Source organism: Drosophila busckii, chromosome 3L (genome assembly GCF_011750605.1).
Source record: "Drosophila busckii strain San Diego stock center, stock number 13000-0081.31 chromosome 3L, ASM1175060v1, whole genome shotgun sequence".
NCBI classification, from domain to species: domain Eukaryota; kingdom Metazoa; phylum Arthropoda; class Insecta; order Diptera; family Drosophilidae; genus Drosophila; species Drosophila busckii.
Window position 1 is genome coordinate 20138263 of NC_046606.1, and position 12464 is coordinate 20150726.

Sequence of the window (12464 nt, forward strand, 5' to 3'; positions counted from 1 at the left end):
GCATGTTATGTTTTGGCTTATCTTTGCTGGCAACTGGCCTCCAGCGCAGTCAGCTCGAAATGCGCTCTAGACAAGTAATTGTGTTTTAAATGTTTGCCAAAAGGTGCAAAAGGCCAGCGGTCCTGCCCAGCGCGTCTGTCGCGTCTATAAATTATACAAGTGAGTGGGGGAAAAAAACACACGAAAGTAAAGCAGAAAACAAAAATCGCTGACAAAGCTCAAAACTCATGTGCAGCTTGTAGCTTTTTTTTGGCTGCCCACTTTTGCCAATTGACATGTAAATTGACATTTAATGGCTGCTAATGAGCGTCTGAGGATTAGCTGCTTTTAGCTCAGGCAGGCAGGCAGGCAGTCAAGTGAAGGCTATTTGCATAGGTGCTAAAGAGCAAGGGGAATTGTGAGCTGAATAAAGTTATACAGCTCGCTACTTGAATTTCGAGCTTTGCCAAGCAGCTTTGCCAATAAATCATTAAGCAAACAAATAAATACTCCATGCATTTTCACAGCTTAGCAGCTAATGCCAGCAAGAGCAATTCGTAGCTGGAAAACTATGTCTAATCAGATTATGTTTGCTAAGCAAAAGCAAACAGGCATTAAAGTTATTAATTATTTTAGAGCCAGGCTAGAGACTACCATAACATTTGTTTAGCATAAACACAAAAGCAACTGCAGACAGCCTTAATTACTGACTGCACATTTGTTTATTTCACTATGAATTATTTATAAACTAATTACTTAGGCATAATCACATTAGCTTGCAAGGCATGTGAGCATTTTAAAAGTGACAATTTTGAAGTCAAGTGCGTATATGCATTTGATTAATGTGTTGAGCTTATGATTGATTGCTGTCTGTGCAACATTAACTAGTTTCATAAATATATAATTGACACTCATCGGCAAATTGAATTGTCAATGAATTCAAATCAATTGCACAATATTTCGCCAACTTATGTTTACGCTCAAGTCTTGACTGTCCATCAATACGCTAGTGCCACGCCCCCTCCAGGACGATTGTCTGCTAGCTGCAGGCGATTCCATTTTATTGTCAGTCAGTCAGTCAGTTAGGCTGGCAGTCGAGGTGTCAGTATTTATACAGCAAATAAGCTAAATTTTTCCTTTATGACTCCCACAACGTGCAAACAGTTTTCGTTTTCGTTTTCGTTTTCGTGTTTGCTGAATGCTGGCAGACAATTGTGTGTGGCAATTGTCAAAAGTCTGGCAGGCGACAGGACGGACTTTCGCCTCGACGTTGCCCTGACGTTTATATATGACTAGTGATAAGTCAGTGTCGCCCAAGACGTTGACACCAAAGTGCATGGGGTCATGGGGGGTGGCAACTTCACTTGGCTGTCTCATTTGCGCGCTTTGTTGTTATGATGTCTTGGCATCCTTTGGGTATCTTTGGCGCACAGTTTATTTGTCGTTGGCAGTTGGTTTGAAATTTACAGTTAAGCATAGGCTGGGGACCCAGCAAAACGTTGCTGAAAATGACATGAGCGGCACAGCATAGACTGCGAGTCAGCCAAAGTCAAGAGTAAATTAGTTATTAGCGTTGTAAGTAGTTCAAAACTTCAACAGAGTTTCAACTCGACTTTGGCATTGGCATGCCGAAAACGCCGCTAAAATGCGCCTAATTGTTAATTAGTGTCAGCGTGAATTAGTATTTACAGCGTGACAGACAGACGGAGAGCCAGAAGGCGTCGACCCGAGCGCGCTCATTTCAATGGACGCATTTTTAGGCATTTTTGCATTTGGCAAAGTTGAAAGTTTTTGTTTGCCAGCGCAACGGAAATTGTACAAAAGTCAGCGGCAGAGCGAGAGACCCCAGCACGAAGTGTGGAGCCAAAAGTTTGTCTTTAGACGCTTTGCTTCTCTGTGGTATTGAAGTGTTAATTAATATTGAAAAGGATCAACTTTTGTGTGACTTTGGCTTTTGTATGCGCCAAGCAAATGAAAATTGAAAAGGAATCCATGGAGAGACGCGAGCGAGCGTCGTGAGAAACGCTTTGCTGCTAAAGACTTTCACATTTTTAAGGTATTGAAATATGCAGCGAAAGCCTCAACTTGGCCAAATGAAGTCAAATTTTGAAGACTTATTGCTGTTTCAGTATCAATGCAACTTGAGCTGGAGCTTCGAATTATTCTCTGACTATTCAAGCTTAATTTAAAGTTTGAGTTTTTTGTGAACTGATTATAATAAAGACGCATTCAAAGCCTGTCAGACGTCGTTTGAGCTTAAAAATCAGTGCTTGCCTCTTTGCTCTTTGTTTCGTTTAGCAGTTGGCCATAAATTTGGCTGTGCAGCTGCAGCAGCATCAGCGTTGGCCTGTCGAATGTTGAAGCGGGGCCAATCTTGACATGCCATTAACATTTCATGTGCACCTTGGCGTTGTCTTTGGCGCTGCGCGCAGCCGTCGCAGGCGTCGACGACGACTATCAGCACTAAAAGTCAATATAAAGTAAAATTCTTTTTATGACCTAAGGATTATCATTTTGCGCTGCAGCTTGACATGAAATTGGCTGTGTGCACTGTGGGTAACCAGAAATTGGCTATAAAAGCAAAGAGAGCGGAGCGACGGTCGACGGACGACGGACGACCAAAAGGTGCTCTCCACATGGCATTCTATAAAAAATATAGAAATTTTTATTTTAAGTAGTGACGCGTCAGGGATAATGTTAATGGCACATAGCGTTTTCATTTCAAACGCATAAAAGTGTCCACGAGAAATGCTTAAAAAATCCAACGAAGCAAGTGAGCGAGAGCGAGCGAGAGAGGGCAAGCGAGATATCTTTGTGGCTGGCGCTTTATGTGCACAGATTTTCTTTATTTTTTATGTATATATAAATGCGCATATACATACTATACATACCTATATAATATGAAGAGTGCGATAAAGTGGAATTTAAAGTTTATGTGCTAGACAAGAGCAGAGCCGCCAGCGCATATGCTGGCGCTGCCGCTGACGTTGCCGTTGCCGTTGCCTCTGCTTGATAATTATATGAGGGGCGGCATTTTTATTTTATAACTCGAATGCACTTTGACCGCCAAGAGCAGAGTTAGGGTGCAGCTAGATCTTGATGGCGCATAAAAGTATGCAATGAAAAATGTATTATAATAAAATTGTAAAATTTAAACAACAAACATACACACACACACACACACAAACAAAACACATACAAGTACGACTTTAAAGTTAAAAATTCAGTATGCTTACTTTATAGAAACTTTGTATACCCCGCTCTGCTTTATCTACGGTTGAGTAAGCTGCTTAATGCTCGTGGAATGTTTATAGTGCGTTGCTTGGTGGAATGTTGATATAAGTTTAGTTTAGTTTACGATTAGGTGTAATTATTATCCCTGCATAGTCTTATGTGGTAGTCTTAGTAAAGCTAGCGTATTTAATTAAATGCCAGTGTAAAGCTCTTTCTGCGTTTCGAGGCACACTCTTTGCCAAATAGCTAAGCTTTGTTAATTGATCACTGTGTGTGTTTGCACTACTCGGCGTATGTGTATTTGTCACTATTAAATTGACTGCTAGTAATTAACATAAGTACATGTAAATGCTCTGTTTACAACTAAGTCACAAACTTTGATGCCTTTAAAACTTGAACTAACAATTGATTAGGTGTGGACGTTGACTGAACGGCTTTTGGTTAATTTAGTTTTGTACTCGTTTATGTTGCTAATTCAATATTTATCAAACTGTTTAGTTTGTTTTGGTTTCGACGTTGAGTTCTCCAAGCAATGTCTTCGAGGGCGGCATCCATTTTTGTTGCACAGCCGCTGCGTTTAGTGCAATGGCATCATATTGTTCTCATTGGCCAAGCCGAGTGCTATAATTTATTTATTGTTGGTTGTGAGTTTTTGATTTGCGTTTGATATATTTTTTATGAATTTCATTTGATATTATTTGCGCAGAAAAGAGAGAAAAAAGAAAGAGAAAAAGTAAGAGTAAATAAAATTTTATAATCTCTGTTGTTGTTTTTAGCGTCAAATTTTTTGATTAATTATGTTTGTGTTTATAATTTGGTTTTATTTGCACTACAATAACAATAATTAAATGTGTGGTACAACTTTATTTTTGTTTACGGTAAAGCACAACATTCAGTTCACATGTTTTGCTACAGAAAAATTTAATTTTGATTTTGGTTTTTATAAAATTTTTGTTTACGCACAACATCAAGAAAACAACAACACTGAGATATAAAATTTTTATTATAAAGGTAGGCATAAAGAAACTGCTAAATACACAAAACAAAAGCTAAAACTTGTGTGTTAATTGGTTTTTAAACTGATACAAATATATTTAGTAACAAGGTGTCTATGTATGAATGAACATATGACTGTATATTTAAAAGCATCAAAGTTTGATAATAATTGACAGCTGGTTACGCACGATATGTAAGGAATATATATATATATATATATATATTTAACAAGAGTATGCAACAAACAAATACACGGCATAGTTGTATATATAGGAAATAAACAAGAAATTTAATATATACTAAGAGCTAACTTATTTAAAGTCTATAATAATCATTTGTTTATTTACTACAATTAATTTATTTTTCGGCATATAAAGTGTACATTTACATTGTACACGTTAAAAGCCACTCGAGTAATTGGCATAAAGTCCATTACTAATTGAAAATATATTGCTTGGCTAAACAAATAGCTTCGACTGCGCATAAATCAATGCAGAAACTCTTTAGCAAGTTGCAGGCGTGCATGCCTGAGTATGCCTCAACACCTTGCCGCAAACAAACAAATGTGCACACTCGCACACACACGCACACACTCACACACACACACATATACACGAGTCATGCGTCAATCAAATTTTGAGGCAAGTTGGAGAAAATGCTTCAATAAACATGTCTTACATAAAACATTTTAATTAAATTATATTTTATACGCATTTATGCTTCTCCGCCTGCGTGTGCGTGTTTGTGTGTGTGTGTGTGTGTGTGTGCTTGCAATATTTATCAATATTCCTGAGTAGTGGTGGCAAAAACAAGAGTCATCACAATAACCATACGTCTTCGTCTAGCAGCCATACAAATACGAACACACACACACACACATACAAGGCAGTGCTTTGGCGCTTTCAATGCACATCACTCATTCACACACACACACACATACAAACTCAGACACAAACGAAAGAGTAACGCTTTGAAAGGCTGTGTGCTAAAGGAAACTATTGCAATGACATGAGCTGAATATGTGTCTAGTTGAAAGTCCAAACTTGGTTGAAGAAAAATAATTAAGATACAATTCTTACACAAATTAAAACTTGTCATTTTGGAAGGCTTGAGGGTTAATAATTTTTAAGCTAGTATCATGGCAGCCTTAGCTAAGCTAGCTGCCGGCGAAGCCAATGCGCTACTTTAATTTAATTTCTGCGGTTGCTGTTGCTCTTGTTGCTGCTGCTGTTGTTGTTGTTGTTTTTGTAGCTGTTGTTTATTTTGTTTGTTCGTTGCGCGCAATTAATTGAACTTGCAGCACATGCCTCAGACTTTGCCTCAGTTGCAGACTATTGACAGCTTTCAGGGCAAGCTTGTAGATTGCTTTGCCAAGGGTGGCTTGATTGTGTGAGTCTCTGTCTATGTATGTGAGTGTATTGTGCATTGTGTATTGGTGCGGTTGAGTCGATGAACACTTAAGCCGCACTCAATGCAGCCACAGTTGACGTCGCTCAGCTCGTTTACCCGTTACGCTTTTCGGAATTTAACTAAGACAAACACCACAACGATAACAACAGAGTAACATAAGCAACAACAACAACAATAATGGCAACAACAATATTTAGTACAACTACACTAACAAGTTTTATAGTTTGTTGCCTTTCGTTTTTGGTTCTACTTTGCTCTGTGTATGAGCAAAACGCCAGCGGGTCTTATGTTGGCTTAGCAGCAAACTTGTCTAAGCTGCTGCCCAAGTACTAGGTACGGAGACTGCAGGGTTTTTCGCAATTACAATTACGCATAGAGCAGAGCAGAGCAGAGCAGAACGGAATGGAACGGAAATAGCAGAGCAGCCGAAGAATGCCATGAACAGTAATTGTAATCGCTGACAAAGTAGGCAAGGCATTTAGCAATAAAACGGACACTTAAGCAAAAAACCAGCACAAAGTTTGCTTTAAGTTCTGAAATCGATCATTAAAGGGAATTTAAAATGTTGGTGCCTGCTTACATTGAATTATTTAATTGAATTGCCAAATATTTCTAAAAAAAATTGAATTTAATTCTGCTGCTTCGGCTAAGTGTTCAACCTTCTTTTGGTCCGCCTCAAGTCGAACCCTAAGTAGTTGTGAATGCTGGGGCTGAGCTCTAAAACATATTGCACAATTACTTGGTCAACAATATATATATATATCTATATATATATCTATATATATATATATAAAACTTACAAAATTTATGTTATTGTTTGTCTGGGCAGCCGCTCTGCACTACCTTGTAGCTTCCATATTATTTGTTATTTTTTTCCGCATGTGTTTGTGTGTTGCAACATTTTATTTATCGCACTGGCCATAAAATGCACGCTGGGGGCATTTGTAACAATTTTGCCACACACACACACACACTTACACACTTACACACAACAATGGCAGCAGCAACTGCGAAGGCATTCTTAGTCAGGTTAAAATATTACAACATCATGCTTAAAAGTCACGTTTAAACGCTGACGACGTCGGCGCCGAAAGATTATTGCATTTTAGAGCTGTGTGTGTGTGGCTCGCCCTCGCGTTCACCTGGTGCGCGCACACAATCACAAACAAACGTAGTTCATTTCAGTCTGCCGCCGTCGCAGTCGCCGTCGCTCGTCTGCACCTGTCTGTGCGCTCTGCCAAATAAGTAATAGTGTTGCAACGTGCCTGCCGCATTTTATTTCCTTTTCAACTGCCAAGGGCGGGGGCCAAGGGCTAGGGCTACTACCTCAGGCCGTAGCCAAAGCTAGCGCAGTAGCTGTGCTGTTAAGCTCTGAGCTCTGTCAGCCATTGATTGTATAATTCGTATGTGTGTGTGTGTGCTGTGAGTGAAAATTTTATATATGCTACATGCTTGATGTCTGATTGAATTGAATTGATGTGAGTGCCTGCAAATCTAGCTTGAATTTTTGTCTCCTGCTCCTGTTCACTTGGCTTTTTGTGGTTACGAAACCAATTTATTTCGTTTTCCCTATGTGTGTGCGTATTATTTATTTAAAGGGAGTAACAGTTAGTGCTGTTTTGAGCTGCTTAGCAGCAAAAACATGATTTTCAAATCATGTTGAGGTCTCTTCTGTTTCGAATTATTGCGTAAAGAATTGTATACAATGCATATATGTAACATTGACAGAGAGGGGGAAGCAGTTATGCTCGCTTTAAAAACAACCAGTGACCAAGATGCTTCCTTTTTCATGAAAAATTACTTAAAGATATTATTTAATATTCCAATTTTCTAAAGCTCTCTAAGCACTTGACACAGTGCCTGCCTATAGTGCCTATGCCTTGTTGCTGTCTGTGTGTCACACGCCGTTGTGCCATTGTAAATGGAGTCAAGAAAGCAAAAGTCACTTTTTCAATTTTCAAAATTAAAAAAAGGAAAACAGACCGGCAGCCATGAGCGAATATTCTACGCACACACGAGTAAATCACTAAGTTACTGTGTCGCATTGATAAACCCTTATCAAGTATATTTTTTTTTCGTGCCTCTCAAACATACACACACACACACACACACACACACACACACACACATTTACAGTGTACACGTTGACACATTGTCACAGTGAAACGCAGAAAAAAAGTCACTAAACGAAATGCGAAAACCCCCATTGACGAGGGTGAGCGGCGTCGAAAAGCATTGCCTACTTTTTGGCGTGAATTTAAAAGGCTGCTACTCATAGGGCTGGCTTGCGGGGATGGTTGGGAGGATGGGCTGTTATGTTGCGCGCATATTAAAATCTATAAAATATGCTCGTGACTGCTTTACGACTTGAAAGCTCAAAGCTAAGAGCAAAACCAGCAAAGTACAAAATAAGTTCAATATTTGTAAATCTTTAGCCTCATACCGCTCATGACCTCTTACTCTCGAAGCTATGGCTGTCTCTCTTGCACCGCTAGACTTAGCTTGGTTTGTTCTTTATGGGTTAATGGTGCGAAAACGTGACTTAATGTGCGTGTGTTGTATTTGTGAGTGTGTGTGTGTGTGTGCGGGAGTGTGTGATGTGTTTTTTCGTCTTTCTTTTGGCTGCCTCATAAGAGTTATATGCGTGCGCTGGGGGACAGCAGCTGAGTGTTTGGTAGGGAGCTGGGCGTGGTAATGGAGAGTCGCAGCTGTTGTGCCAAAGGTCAAAGCAATTTGAGGCAACGCAACGTGTGGGGCAATGGCTTTTAATAGAAATGTCAGACAATTGGGTGCCCCTGTAGCTTTAAATTCAAGCAGCAGTAAAGGTTCAACTGAAATATAAGCTGGTAAGCAAATTTTGTGATTTGAAACGTGCTATGGAAATTGATTGAGTTTCCAATTCAATACTCCTTAAATTGCATTTATTAGTTTCCAATTATTACATCGACAAAAAATAGAAAATAAATAAAGTTAATTGCGGCTAAAGTCTGCTTCGTCTTCGAAGGTAAATATGATTTGAGAAAAATATTCTTTTTTTGGAACACGTATCTTCTCGTATTATCTTTGCATTATATGTACGCTAATTTCAACTTTGGCTATAACTCGCAGCGAAACTCTGCTCGTTAGCAGCTAAGCTCGCAAAATGTTCATTGGGCCCAGAGCGTTTAAAAATTTCATTAACTCACTTGACTCCACAAGCATCATTTAATTATCTCTTTCTGTCTTTATCTATCTTTGAGTGTGTGTGTGTGTGTGTGCATGCAGCGCAAATGACAAATCCTTATACTAAATATGCTTAAATGCATCACATACACATACATACATACATACACACACACACACAGAGAGAGCTTACAACGTGCTCTACATATGCTTAATGAAGCTTATAACTCTCGCCAACTCGCTGCGCTCTTACAAGCTGCTGCTGCTGCTGCTACGTCCGTCGTTCTTCGTCCTTGCGGTCTTTACATGCAACACGTACACGTTCTGACAATCCTGGCAACAGGCAGCATATGCCAAGCACGCAGGCCCGCCAGGCGAAATAATTATAAATCGCTCGCAGCGGAAGCTGCAACGGAAATGTTACCTGCAAAGCACGTGCAGTGTTCAAGTGTGTGTATGTGTGTGTGAGTGTGAGTGTGAGTGTGAGAGAGCGTAGAGAGTTGGCTGGCCTGACTGTTTTGGGTGCAAATTCTAGCACTGCCTGCGTTTAGTTTAGCATAATGACAGGCATAGGCAAAAGGCGAGTCAACGCCTCCGAAATCTCTACAACCTGCGCTCTGGTTGCTACCTACATAGCTTGCCCCAAGTGCACTGCCACATGCTAACCACTAAACCAAAGCCACATTAGCTCGGCAGCAAATGTGGCAAAGCGTGTTAATAACTCACTGTGTGTAGGAGTAGGAAAGAAAGACAGAGTGAGAGAGAGAGGTTAATGGGGAATGTGTGTGGACTTGGGGGCATATGCATTTAAGTTTTGGCATTAAATAAACTCACGCTCTCTCTCTGTCTATCGCTCTCTGTAGGTGTGGGTATGTGTGTGGCAAGTTTGTCGTCATCTACTTGGCGTGTAATGGAGCATGTTGCTATTGGAGCTGAGTGCTGAAGCCAACTCTCCTTATATACATACACACATACACATGTGTGCATGCATAATGCATATATTCGTTTCATCACGCAGACGACAAAGACTGGCTCGACTCCACTCAACTCAACTCAACTCAACTTGGCAGCGTCTTGGGCCTAATTTGTTGCATAATTAAGCATGTAGTCGTCTGTATGGCATGCCTTTTTTCTTGTTGTTGCTTTAAAGCTATTATGCACAGTTTTGTTTAGTTAATTTGGCAGCCAAAGCTGCAGCACACAGTCTGCTAAATATGCAACGCAATTTATCTGCTGTAGCTGTAGCACAAACTATAAGACTATAAGAAGGACTTGTTGAAAGCTTATCTAAATGAACTTTATCTTTAAAGAAAATTGCTATAAATCTCGGACATGTTATCGGATGAAATACTTACATATATTATGTAACAGCATAATTTATAGTTGTGTAGCCTACATTTTGTAATACATTTATCATTTTTGGTATTCCCTAAAAAGTATGCTCTTTTTTTTGCAATTGATTTATACATTACCATTTCAGCTTGAACGTAAAATTCATTAGATGGTAAGCTAAAGTGCTCATAAATTGCTCAACTTCTATGCTTAAAGTGCCTGCCAAACTTATCTAGCCAGCAGCAGTTTCGCATTGTTAGCACACACACACACACACACATATATATAGAGAGGAAAAAACCACAGCACACACCTTCAACGCAGCCACAATGCGTGTGTTCATTATTATTATTGTTGTTGTTATTTGCACATCCTGCTGGCGTCACTGTACTCTCACATACGCTGTTGTATTTTCTGTCGCATTGTTTTCTTCTGTACGTCCGTTCCGCTTGTCGACGCCATTGTTGTTACATTTTTTTGACAGCGCATATCTAACTTTATCTCTATCTCTATCGCTCTTGCGCTACACTGTCATTTGTGTTGTTGTTCTTGCTGCTTCTGCTGTCGTTCGATTTTGGTCACTAATGAGCAGCGACCAAAAGCGCAGCGAACTTGAGAAGGGCGTGACGCAAGCAGCTCCGAAGGGAAGAGCAGCCATAAACATTGTATTTTATTTGTGTTTACGTTTTTAACAGCTTTGACAGACATGCTGTTATCCTTTCACACACACACACACACACACACATCCACTCACACGCACACGCACACTAATACACACTAGCACACAGGCAGACATTGACAAACTGTCGAGCATTGTTAGCAGAGATTTGGGTCAATATGTTTACTGAAATAACTGGCATTGGCTTTGCCCATTTGTTGCCTTGCGCATTGACAGCATTTTTCATTTGCCTAATGAATTCAATTATTTATTTACCTTGAGTTATTTCTTTTAGCTTGCGACTGTCTGTCTGTCTGCTTGACTGTCTGTCTGTCTGTCTGTCTGCCTGCCTGCTGATTTGATTTTGCGTGCTCAGAGTTTATTTAATTTGATATGGCAGCAAGCAAGCAGAGCGCTGCCAAGTCGGCATTTCTAATTAATTCTGTACAAATTACATAGCCGCCAGTGCTATAGGGTAGCCACTGCAGCAGGCACCGAGAGTGAGTGAGTGAGTGAGTGGGGGATCGTACAATAAAAATGGAAATTTAATTAATGTAAAAGCTTATATAATTGGAAATTGAAGTCTAATTAAAAGTGTGCGACAGCCCAGCAAAATCGCGTACGCGTTTCTGCACTCAATTGCATGCAACTGACAACGTTTCAAGCGCAAAATTAATTAACACTCTCTAACACACACTCACACACACACACACACACACACTTACATACACACGCAAGCAAGCAGTTTTTGTGTATGCATTCCGTATATAAAAAGTATACAATTGAATTTGCGGCTTGTGTTAAAAATCACGCTAAAAATTATGAACAACAAATAAATATTCATAATTTAAATATTTTACACACACACGCGCGCCTATGCAGCGACAATAACCTAATAATAAACTAATTAAATCAACAGTCGTTTGAAAAGGCGTTTGTTTATCACTTTGTCAGCGTGATAATTTGCATTATAATTTGTCCATTTTAATTGCAGACTTCATGGCAAAACAAAATACACACATAAATATACCTATGTCGATTATAACACCAAAGCCAATAAATAATATTCACTTTGATGGAAAAACTTACTGTGAACTTAGTCAACTTTAAGATACAAATAGTTAGCGCAAAAGACACTTACCTAGAAAGAGAAGAAGCAGAAAATATGAATGTAGATTTTAGAAAATGTGTTTTTACTTCAACAGTATTAGTGGCATTAGTAATTTTCAAAAGCCGTAAGCTTTGAGAGACACAAAAGAAATAAAAAAGCCAACAGCAGGAGCAGTATAATATTTGCTGTGTGTAAACGCCACACGTTTATTGTAGGTAACAAAAATGTTTCTTTTATTTTATTGTTTATTTTCACATATTTTGCTGCTGCTGCTCTTGTTGTTGTTGTTGTTGCGATGTGGCAAACAGCGCAGGATATCAATCCAATGTTGAGTTTCTGGCTCGTCAGTGCTGCCCTTTTTTTGCAGGCTTTTCAATTTCACATGCTTGCAAATATATATGTATGTATATATTTTTTTATGTTTTTCCGCACTGCCATTTGCCTCTGACGCTCGTTTTCTCTCAATTTTTTTCTTGCCATATTTTACATGCAAATCGAATTTTCCTCAATTTTAATTGGATTTTTGATTGGTTATACTTGTGTTTATATACGCACAACTCGCCAGCCATATTCAACAACCCC

At 39.3% G+C, this 12464-nt stretch overlaps 1 protein-coding gene across 12 annotated transcripts in view; it reads right to left on the reverse strand.

Annotated features, from left to right (window-relative positions):
• Positions 1–12464, reverse strand: part of LOC108598627 (CUGBP Elav-like family member 4) — a 138059-nt gene that overhangs the window by 72221 nt on the left and 53374 nt on the right. Inside the window, exon 1 of one of the 12 annotated variants that reach the window (XM_033293634.1) lies at positions 3216–3302. The exons of the other annotated variants lie outside the window; for them this stretch is intronic. The gene's annotated coding sequence lies outside the window, so the exon portion shown is untranslated. Of the gene's footprint in view, positions 1–3215; positions 3303–12464 lie in introns of those variants that run through there. 12 annotated transcript variants of the gene reach the window in all.